Source organism: Vigna umbellata, chromosome 5, assembly GCF_029865625.1.
Source record: "Vigna umbellata cultivar VRB3 chromosome 5, Vumbellata_1.0, whole genome shotgun sequence".
Lineage (NCBI taxonomy): Eukaryota > Viridiplantae > Streptophyta > Magnoliopsida > Fabales > Fabaceae > Vigna > Vigna umbellata.
This window is the reverse complement of record NC_142169.1, coordinates 9,406,381-9,418,794: the sequence shown is the minus strand read 5'-3', so window position 1 is coordinate 9,418,794 and position 12,414 is coordinate 9,406,381. Positions and strand designations below refer to the sequence as shown.

The following is a 12,414-nucleotide window of genomic DNA, read 5'->3' as shown; positions in this document are numbered from 1 at the left end:
TCCCAAAGAAGACTATAAAACCCTATGAAAAGAAAGAGTATATAACCAAAACATTTCAACGTTGAACCAGTAAGTATTTCACTAGAATTGAACCACCATCAATATATTTATATGAACCTGATATTCTCAGAAAATATTGTATTGTTTATGTACAACAAAAAATAAATTTCTCTTATTGATCAAAATTGATCTTGAGTTGAGGGCATCTCATAATACCAATTATGTCTTAAAGAACACTCCCTAAGAATTTTCACAAGAACAAAAATCATGACAGTGTCAGGTTCTATTAAAAACTCCACCAAAACAGGAAAAAAAATATCAACGATTTGGAGTATTTGGATTATAATTAGAAAAGTTTTAAATTACATTATAGTTTAGATAAAAGTAACCTCTTTTGCCATGATACAGAGAAAGATTAGATTCACACAGAGAATCAAGGAAAAACAAAGTGAAGAAAGAGATAACGATTCATTTTGACTTTATAAAAAAAATCATAGATGTAGTATTTTGAGTGTTGAAAGTAAATATTATTTTTAATATTTAATTATAATTTAAAAAAAATTAAAGTGAAAGTTATTAAGGTGAATTGTATATGTAAATGGTGAAAATGGTGTAGTGATGTGAGTAGGGTGAATTATGAAGGAGACACTGAAGATTTGCATGTAGTGGTACATGCGGTCACCAACCAACCCACACGCCGACAAAGCTCCTCTCTTGATCTCACGACCAAGCATTAGAGAGGGATGTGAGAGTCTCATTGGTGAACGAAAGAGAAAGAAAATGGTGTAGAGGGAGGTGGTGCGGGTTTCTAAGGTCTTGGGGAAATGAAAGAATTGTGGAAGAGGGTGGTGAGTTTTCAGGAGAGAGAAAAAAAAAGAGGTCATAGAGATATACAAGAGAGAGAAAGTTGAAACACACGAGAGAGAAAACAAGTATTGATTTCATAGCCACGTCACCACGGACTTAACTCTGTTTATGCCAATTTAACGAAAGGGACGTGATTAATACAATTTATATAACTTTGGGACAAAATAAAGACACTTTTAAAAACAGGTACTAATCAGAAAAAAACCTCTAAAGGTAGGGATCAAATAAACATTTAAGCCTATATTATATGTTAAAATTAAGTGACGTGATAAATTGGTAAATAATTTGAAATTGTCTATGCATGATATAATTAATTAGAATATGAAATTCAATTGTTGGATTAATTAAATTTGCTTTCCATAAAAATGTTTTCAAAGGTGTAATTTAACTAACTTTTACAGATGGTGTAAAGGGATCTTAACCAATATACGCATATATAAAATATAGAGGAGGGATAAAATGAGACCAGTTTAAGTTACACTCCTGACCTTTTAACAATATGTTAGATAATTAATTTTCTAAACTTAGTTTTGGGTTGAAAGTTACAGATAGCTAGATCGTATCTACAAAAAAATGTATTAGTCTAAAATTATTTGATACTTTATTTATATCTCTCAAAATTGATATAGTTTATAATATATAATTCTTAGCACATCAAGGTAATATGTAATTATGATTCAAGGACAAATTATAAAAGCAAAGAAAAAATACTTTTTATAGCTGGTATTATTTGATCTTTGTCATGTATTATTTACATACATACACATGCATATATATATATATATATATATATATATATATATATATATTGGATATAGTAGAAATTAAATTACCTTACCCAAATTGAAAATTTGAAGTATTGATTGGAACAAAACATTTTGAAAATATACTGAAAATATACTGAATTATGTTTCTAAGTTGTTTTATGTTTTTCTACATTATTATAAGTTTATATACATTGCATTGATTTATGCTTGAAACTTGATTTATGATTATATTGGATTGATTTATGCTTCTAAGAAATTGATTTATGATTCCATTCAATATATTTATGTTTTAATATAATTTTCATTTACAATATACGTTTCTGCATTATTCTGGACTGTTCTGGCTATAAAAATATATGCAGGTCTGTTTCTATGGTTGGGAATGTTGCAGAAACAGACATCATTTTTAAAAAAACGTACTTATATGTCTCGGTTCAGGTCATAACCGAAGTCGAAAGACCACTTACGGCCTCGGTTATAGTCACACCCGAAGCAGAATGTGTTGCGGATGAGAACAAAAAAAAAAGAGTCTACTGCCTCGGTTCAGGCTACAACCGAGGCAGTAGAGTGGGACTTACTGCATCGGTTAAAGGGAACCGAGGCATAAAGTCCTACGAAAAAAAAAATTAAAAAAACCAAAAACTTTACTGCTTCGGTTAGAGCTGAACCGAGGCCAAATCCTCTCTTTTTATGCCTCCGTTCCCAACCGAGACCAAAAGTATTAGACTTTTTGCCTCGCCTGAATATGCCTCGGTTCAGAAACCGCTGCCTATAGACAAAAATAACCGCTGTCGTTTCCCCTGACTGTACTAGTGTCTGTTTTCCAGTATGAAAATAATGATATTGGCTTGGAGATATAATGATATTGGCTTGGAGATAGGCGCTTATTAATGTTTGAAAGGTGTTATGGTGTTGAGAAATTGAATATTAAAATGTCGAATGGTGTTGAGAAATTGCATATTAAAATGTCGAATTATGTGATTCTATTTGTTAACTAAGTCAAATTACATTTCCTGACTGTTTTTGAACTTGGGCAAAAGCAAAGAGCGCATCAACCCATTCTGTAATTTCGTGCAGTTTGCATACATACACATGTGTGTACATATTTGAGACCTTGTGATTGATTAGTCTGTAAGTAAAGATACCAAGTTTTACCATTTAATGGAACTGCTGGAGAAATTTTCTCTCTGCCCAAACTCTTCAGGCTATTCATTCACTTCGGAAGCAGTTTAGCTTCATCTTGAAAGATGCAGATGCAAGCATGATTAACAAATTGAGTCACAATCAGTCTCTTGTCCGTGCTGTCATTTGTTCTGGACTCTTTCCTGGCATAGCATCAGTGGTGGTCAGTTATTTGTTTCTTATAATTTCTTTTTTTTCTCCATAGTAAATTCCTCACCTGGCTTACTAGTTCAGCTTTTATTGGTTTATTTATTTAGTTAATTCTTCCTCGGTGCAGCACAGGGAGACATCCATGTCATTTAAAACAATGGATGATGGCCAGGTTTTATTATATGCTGTAAGTGACAGACCAATTTCAATTTTTCCTATCATCTTAAATGAATAAATTCATGTTGTGTATAATGGTTGATATTCAATTGAATATCCTTTTAGCAATTGACGAAACTTAGATATATTATGTTACGAGTACTATTGGACTCCGATTAAAATTAAAATTTCATCTTGGTAACTGAGGCCTTCATCTCAGATATTTAAATCGGCAGTAATAATTACTGAGATGAAAAGGAAATTTAATTGGAAAATAATACGAATATTACCTATGGTGTTATATCTAAGTTTTGCCCTTTCTCGATCTAAATTGTTGTTGAGTGTTGCTTTTAAGAAAACATTGTCTTGTTTTTACATTGTACGTCTCCTTCTTGAATGTGGTTTGAGATAAACCCTTCCCTGCCCCTATAGTGTTCTTGTTCTCCTGATGGTTAGTTTTATCATTTTGACCAGAATTCTGTGAATGCACGTTACCAGACCAGACCATCCCATACCCATGGTTGGTTTTTGGTGAGAAAGTTAAGGTCAATGCTGTTTTCATCCGTGATTCCACTGCTGTATCTGATTCAATACTTATCCTTTTTGGTGGTGCTCTAAGTAATGGGATACAGGTGATTAGTTGTTTGATTCACATGCTTCTTCCACTTGACCATCTCTATGGATTTCAATACAGTAATATCATCCTTTCTTTCTTCTCCCCTCTCATGGGTTTAGGCTGGGCATCTAAAAATGTTAGATGGATATGTTGACTTCTTCATGGATCCTAATTTAGCTTACTGCTATTTGAAGCTTAAGGAAGAGCTCAATAAGCTTATCCAGAAGAATGCCTCACAGACTTTACCTTCCTCTTCCAATAGCTAGTTCCCCTTGGGAGGATATTAGTATGAACTTTGTCCTAGGCCTACCAAGAACTCCAAAGGGGTTTGATTGTATCTTTGTGGTGGTTGATCGATTTAGCAAAATGGCTCACTTTATACCCTGCCACAAAGTAGATGATGCTAGTTATATTTTAAGACTTTTCTTTAAGGAAGTAGTAAGATTGCATGGCTTACCCAAAACTATAGTGTCTGATAGAGATATTAAGTTCCTTAGCTATTTTTAGAAAACTTTATGGACAAAGCTAGAAACTAAACTTTTATTTTCTACTACGTGTCACCCACCAACTGATGGGTAAACCGATGTAGTAAATAGATCTCTATCTACTTTATTGCAGGTAATGTTAAGAGGTAATCATAAGAATTGGGATGGTCATTTACCTCACATAGAATTTGCTTACAATAGAGTAGTCCACAAGACTACTAATCTTTCTCCATTTGAGATTGTCTATGGTTTTAACCCTATCACACATCTTGATCTACTACCTCTTCCAGAATCTTCTTCTTTTCTACACAAAGGAGTTTCTAAAGTGAAGTTTATCAAGAAATTGCATGAAAAGGTTAAGACACATGTTGAAAAACAAACTCAAAAATATACTGAATAGAACAACAAAGGGAGAACAAAAGTAATTCTTAAAGAAGGTGACCTAGTCTGGCTTCATTTGAGAAAGGATAGATTTCCCTCTCATAAAAAATCCAAACTAAGTCCAAGAGGTGATGGTCCTTTCAAGGTGGTCAAGAAAATAAATGGCAATGCATACATGTTAGACCTTCCTGAAAGTTATGGTGTCAGTCCTACTTTTAACATTTGTGACTTAATTCCTTTCGCAGGCGATGCCCAAGAAGTACAAGCAGATATGAGGATAAATCTTTTTCAAGAGGGAGGGAATGATGGAGGACCATCTAAGATGCACATAGGACCTTTGACAAGTGCCATGGCTAGAAGGATTCAAGAAGAAGAAGGATCACTTACCACTTACTCCTATGAAGAATCACTTATTAATCTTCTTCTCTTTACTAAACACATTTATACTCTTTTGTAGGCCATAAATAAAGGTTGGAGACCATGCCTAATCACCCTAAGAGGCTTGCCAAGCAAATGAAGGAAAAAAGAGAAGAAAATAAGTGATTTTTAGAATAAGCAGCTTAAATTTCGGATTGCATTTTCAAAGGAGGAATAACTTACGGATTGTACCAGGCGCACAACCATTACCATGTTGGTTGAACAACCGGTATCGCGCAACAGAAAGGTTTTGTGGAAAGCGTGTTTAACAGTCAAAAGCCAATAGGGGAGGGGTGAATTGGTTCTTTTAAATATCATGATTTTGTTTTAGGAATTTTATCGAACAATTGGTAAATAAAAGTGTAGAGTAAGAGAAAATCACACAAAGTATTTTATATTGATTCAATTCAAAAGATTCTACATCCAGTTGTTAATCACTATAAACTATGATTACCTTTTTCACTGAAATGTAGTTGTACAAATTAGTATCAGATAATGAAATGATAAAGAATAAAAAACACCTTCCTTCGACAAACGAAAGGAAGGATTAGCTCAATCAAATTGAAGAGAACCGCTTCAACCTTAGACCCAGTAAGTGCAAGCTTCTCCTATTCACAAGACTTGATATGAGCAACACTAACACTTGAGAACTTCGTCAAACAATTTCTGTATTCTTAAATGACTTAGTTAAACCTCTAAGAGGTTTGGTAAATAGTATATATAGCCTAGAGGTTAGAAACTAAAAAAGACAACTCTCAACTGCCAGTGATAATCAATTATCAAAAGTGATAATTGATTATGTGTGTCTGTTATGGGGTTTTCAAAAAATGATAATCAATTATCCTGAGGAATAATTGATTATTTGTGTGACTTGAGAATTACTGATTCAGACTAAAATAATTGATTATTCTTAGCAATAATCGATTATTTGCGGGAGCAACTCTTTTCTAATTAAGCTTGTGATAATCGATTATTACAACAAATAATCGATTATCTGCGCAAACTTTCTTTAGACAGGAAAACTTCTAATAGTTCTTACATCAACAAAGATATTCCTATAGAATTTATTCTACAAAATGCTTTTAAAGTTAATACAACAAGAGTCTTCAAGTTCTTCATCTTGTAGCATCAACAAAACCATAATATATTCAAGACACCAATGCTCCTCATTGGTAACATACCCTCCGCCTCTTAGCCATATCAGACCGGATTTTTTAAATGTGCACGTTTTTACTTGCCTATGACAGAAGCGTACACCCCAAGCATAATAGCGTGTCTAGTACGCTTCCTTTATTATTGTTAGAAGATTTGCAACTCAAAATGGAGACTGCTCTTCATCTATAAAAGAGAGGTTCTTCCCTTTGTAAAATTCAACTTAGAAGATATATTGAAGTGCTATTGAGATTACTCTAGACCTCTTTTCTCTGAGTTCAAACATTTTGTGCTTATTCAACACCTTCTCCTCCAACTTCCTTCCCTTTTGGAAGACTTTCTGAGCTTGAGAGGCTTCAAACACACACCAAACACACATTGAACCTTTCATCAAACACTTGGTGTGCTTATGCGCTTTCATTCATCAAATCAATCCACTGCATCCTTCTGATTCGCGTGGCTGCTCTAGCATGGAGCTTGGAGCTGCTTCCATAACTTGTTGTTGAGAGTTGAGCATGAGTGAGTATTGGGATGTACCTGAGTATGTGATTGATGAGCATGAGAGTGAAGGATAAATCTACTTGTTGTACCTCATAAATCTTGGTTTTATCTGCGGATATGTTCTTTCTTTTGTCTTGTTTGCATTGGAAGAAGATGATATCTAGGGCAGGCTAAAAATGTTATGTAAGGGAGGCTATAGGTGGACTGTAGGAGCGGCTACAGTCGGTGAAGTAGGGTACATAAGTGAGATGAAGTCTTTCCATTATGGTATTATGGTACAATGATGCTCATGGTGTTTTTCATGACTGGGATAATCACGATGGTGGTGTATCTATGATGATGATCAGGGTACTTGAGATGCTTTAGGTTATGTTATGTTGATAGTGGTGTTACTAAAGTGGTTATAGTAAGTAGTTAGCATTGGTGCTAATGAGTGGATAAACCAAGGGTTTATGTGTGAGATGTTAGTGATGACATCAAGGATTAGAGATGAAGGATTGATGATCGAAGTTCAAGGATCGGGGATCGATGATCGAGTAATTCAGTATGATTGAATTGTTTATGTTAGAGGATTATGAATCTTATTGTTATTACTACTATGTATAGGGTGTTTGATTATGGTTAGTATAATTAGAAGATATATCTTATTGTGTGTTTGATTTTGGTTGATATAATCAGTATGTTTGTATCTTGTTGTTATGATTGTTTTATCGATAGATTACCCCATACATGTTTGTGTTTGTGTGTCTGTGAATGAAATTATCGGCGATGATCATTTAATGTGTTATAGTGAGCAGATAATGTTACAGATATTCCAGAGGCGTGATTGAGTCGAAAGAGGATGGGGAATAACTTTGGGATTCATTTAAAGCTATTTTGTTTTACAAGTTAAGACAATATAATTGGAGTATTTCTTTCATTATTTTATTACTCGAAATAATGCAATTATATAAGGTTTTCTTTAAGTAGGTTTCCACGTTATGATAAATTTTGAATTTTACCGAGTTTTACTAATTTGTAACATCTCAAAAATCAGGGTGTTACAAATTTGGCTTGAAAGTATGAATGAATTAATGAAATATTAATAACTTTTAACAATTAAACTCTGAATATTTATTGCTTTTGTACTTAAAAATAAAAGAAAAGATTCACATTGATAACTTTAATTTTTCTAAAATCTTTCAACACGAGAAGGAGGTGAATAAATTATAGGCTGAATATCATTGTTGGTCCCTATTTTCGTTAAGTTTGCTTGATGTGGGACTCATTTTTTTCGAATGTTCAATGTAGTCTCATATATCGTAATTTATGTTCAATTTGGTCCTTTTGGCTGATGACGTTTAAATTGTTAACGACATAGTATCAAGGTCAACCATCAAGAAATGAGTTGTCACACAATAATGCTCATAGTGGTTGACTCACATCATCATCTTCCCCAAATAAAAAACCCTAATTTTTGTAGGTTTTTGTGATTTAACGGAAAACAATACGGGAGTTTTGTTCCTTGCAGATGGTTTTGCGCAATCAATGGAGGTTGAACAAGTTCAATGGTGGTGCGATTTGGGATTTTACAGGTTTTCACGGAAGAGGCGCGGTTTAGTGAATAGGGGTTTCATCTTGAATTGGGTTTTTGCAATTTGGGTTCTGGGATTTTTGGGTTTTTTGCAAGTTCAATGGTTTTGTGATTTTTGGGGTTTCATTTTGCAAGTTCTCGTGAAGTTGGGAAGAAGATCAAGATGGTGAGATGTTGATGGTGGTTCTCATGATGCAAAACTATTTGGGCTCGCGGTTTGGGTCTGATTCATTGTAGTGAAAGGTTTCTTTTGCAGATTGGGTTTCATGGTTGATTCGTGGTGGCTTGTGCAGTTGCTAACGATGAAGCTCATGGTGGTCCGGCATAGTTGAGAAGATGATGGCTTGAGTGTGGTGCACGGCGGCGCGTTGATGAAAGGAAAATGAAAGTTTCTTATTTGGGGAAGATGATGATGATGTGGCGAGATATGTGACAGGTCATTCCATTTTTCTTACGTGGAATCTACGCCGTTAGTAATTTAAATGACGTCAGCGAAAAGGACCAAATTGAACATAAATTACTATATAAGAGGTTACATTGAAGATTCGAAAAAAAATGAATCTCACATCGAACAAAGTTGACAAAAATAGGGACCAACAATGATATTAAGCCTAAACTATATTCATAAGTAACAAAAAAAATGAACTAAAACAAAAAGATATCCGTTAACTCCATATGGTCATCTAAGATTTTTTAGCTTAATAAATTCATCTTGAGGGTAAATACTAACTCGTGTAAAATATATGAAACATTTCTCTTTGGAATTTCATCAGACACCTTATATGCTAACTCTTGTTTTCCACATGCAACATGCATTTGATTCCTAAAGAAAGTTATCGTGAAGGTCGAATCTTTCACAAATTAAAATTTATAAAAGTTAAAGAAACCAAAACTAAGAGAATAAGCCAGAGGAAAAAGAATCACAATTGGAAAGAATAATCAAACCAAAACCACATGCAAGAAAGAAAACCTCACCTTAAAGAATATTAGCACAACCAATAATGGGTATAAAAAATAAATGAGAAAACGAAACGCCAAACAATCTATCAACATGATTTTGATGATCTCATATGCATCAAAACCTATTATGGGTGCCTTCAACAACCAAAAAGGCACTTGCACAATCTATTAATTCTATAAAGTATTTACTAAAACATATTGTGAATATTGATATGAGAGCCAACTCTCTTATAGTAAAGAAATTATTGGTTTATAACAACTTGAAATGAGATAGTATTATAATTTCGATAAATTATATTTTTTTTGGAGTGTAGGGTCGAGGTTAATATCTAATGTCTAGAAAATAGTTTAAAGGGTCCAAAAGTTATCTTCTACTCCAAGTCTCTTGTAGTCATTCATCCAAGTCGTTTGAAGAACACCTATAGAATGTATTTTGATGTCAAGGTCAGTGTAATGTTTGACCATTCAAAAGCAATCACCTACCTCCTTACTTCAAACTTATATTTATAGATTTCAGAATAGGCCTTTGATTAACAATAACGTAATTACAGTCAAATGGGTGATAATCACATTTTATTTTAAGTTGTTCAATAAATGATCGATCTGTCATATTCCATCACTCTCTTGTTTTGATGGTAGTTTGTTTTGTACTTATAATAGTTTGTTCAAGTGTTTAGTTAAGAATTAATCATTCGGTTTGTAAGTGACTATACAAACATAGAACATGTTATCTAGAACATGTTATCCTTTATCCATTTCAATGTATTAAACAATATATACAAGTGTGATCTTACATGTTACTTTATCTAACCATGCACTATTTACATGCAATTAATAGATACAAGAATGTTTGGGATGCTGAAAACTGTCTCCAAATAATATATTCGTGTCTCTCTTTTTCATATCATCTCTTATCTCCCGACATCAGTTTATGTATGACTTGTTTGACCTTTTCTACAACTCTCGTATAATGGGCCTGAAGTACCCTCCTTCAAAGTCCGATTTTAGAATGAGTCTTTTACATAAAGGTTTTACGCATCTCGTATATAATTGAAATTATACTTGTATGTGGATATCAATCACTTAAAATATTTGATAAAAGAAATATAATGTATTTAACCATAACAGAGTTGATACAGAAGAGATATTTCATATGACATAGATAAAACAAAAAACTACTGGGCTTTCTTTTAGTTTCAAATATGTATTAGCGATATGACTTAAATGTAATACGAACATTATATTAGATAATTATTGCTCTCATGTTACCATTTAAACAAACAATATGATTTAAGAATTTGAGATGCATTAAATGGTATTCTCATTAATAATTTTTTCAAGAACTTAGGTCCTCAATACATCAGTTGAAATTCTTTAAGCGCCCAAAATATTTATATATATTTTCCAATAAGAAAATCTAGAAGATATACCAAACATGAAACTCAGTGGATCACTCTTAATCATGAGATTAAGAGAATATAAGTCATGATTAAATAATAATTTTAATAGAATTATAAAAGAAATAAGTTCATAACTATATATATATATATATATATATATATATATATGTATTGATGAAAAAGTTATGCTTAATTAATATATCTCTAATTCATGAATACAAAATTAATTCATCAACTGTCTAAGTTATACTTTTCAGGTTTAATAAACCTGAGAACTACTTCACATGTAATATTCATTATGCTAAGAGAATCTCCTCAGTTTTCTGCCTCCAGCTTCCCATTTTCTTATAAATGCAGAAGGATTTCACAAATAAAATGCAATAAGCCATTGGCTATGTTGAACAGTAAAGAGTAATATCAGTTTGTTGTCATTGCCGTGTTTGTTTTATTAATTGGTGAGTTGTAGAAGGGACCACATCCTCTAAATTATTACCAATCTCAATCACAACATAAATCCAAAAGGAGAATGTCCTTTCTCTGCTATTATTTTAGATCTACTAAATCTTTTTTCAACATACCATATAGTATTCTAATGATGACGTCTTTTCTTACCATCCCTTTTCAAAATACAATTTGGTATTTAAGTATGAGTCGTGGATAAATTGATGTCACACTAAGTAGGAGTAAGTAAAGGAATTATTGTGTGCAAAATAAGCAAATATAATACTTGTTTAGTCTCAGTAACTATCACACGTGTGTGGGTGGTTCCTTGTAGAAACCAAGTTTCTATATATTATTCTTGACAAAATATTCAATATTCACACATATTATATAATTCTTAACAGGACAGTGTTTGGACATCGTTAAAATTTGTTAAATCAGCTGTTACAAGAAGGCGTGACAAAGTTACAGTCAAACTAGTTACATGAGTACAAGCTTGATAATATTAAAAGCATTTGGTAATTGCATAATTCCTCCATTAAATCACGGCATTTCCGTTCAAACCATATAGACCAAAGTGTTGCCAACCAAATAAGAATCCAACCATTTCTTGGACTTAGCAAGATGATTAACAATTTGAAAGAACACTTGCCGTTACTACAATAAATTGGCTGATTATTAATGGATTTTTACTAATAACATTTATTATGTTGGTAAACTAGATTTTATCAACAAATATTTTTGTCATAATTTATTACTGATGAATATATCTGTCGATAACACATTGATGAATAAATCCATTGATAATAGAGGTTGTGTAAGTTTGTCGCTAAGCCGTCGATAAATACGTAGTACATACATTTTCATCATTGAATTGTAGTGTTATTTGAACAGCGAGAAAAATGCCTAATACCTAGAAACATATAGGAGTGTGGCGACAGAAGAACATCGTGTTATCATTAGCCACCACACCACCACGAGGAGAGAACCGCGTATGGAGAGCACCACGACCAAAAGCATTGCCACTAATCACTGAAGACTGTTGCGATTAGCCACCATGCTGCGATAATGAGTATATAAATTTGTAAGACCTTTGAATTCCCTTCTCTGTCATGTCATTTGTCCCTAAACTCCATTAATCCTCAAAATTAGCATTCTCCATATGTTAATTTGGCAACCCTAAGAGTCGTTCGTGCTCGTCATTGGGTGGATTTGTTGGAGAACTTGGTTTGTGTCCTTCATTGGTGGTCTTGTCATTTTTCACTTTTTAGGTAAGTTTCTTTACCTTTTAATTGTGGTCGTTCTTTGCAATTATATTTATGGTGTTAAACCAATATGTGTTTGATTGATTTAAAATTTGGTGTTT

At 33.0% G+C, this 12,414-nt stretch overlaps 1 long non-coding RNA gene across 1 annotated transcript; it reads left to right on the top strand.

The window, feature by feature from the left end:
* Positions 1-2,887: 2,887 nt before the first annotated feature.
* Positions 2,888-3,624, top strand: LOC124844798 (uncharacterized). The gene is made up of 3 exons (XR_007029397.2): positions 2,888-2,979; positions 3,094-3,153; positions 3,597-3,624. It is a non-coding gene; the product is annotated as an uncharacterized LOC124844798 (long non-coding RNA).
* Positions 3,625-12,414: the final 8,790 nt, after the last annotated feature.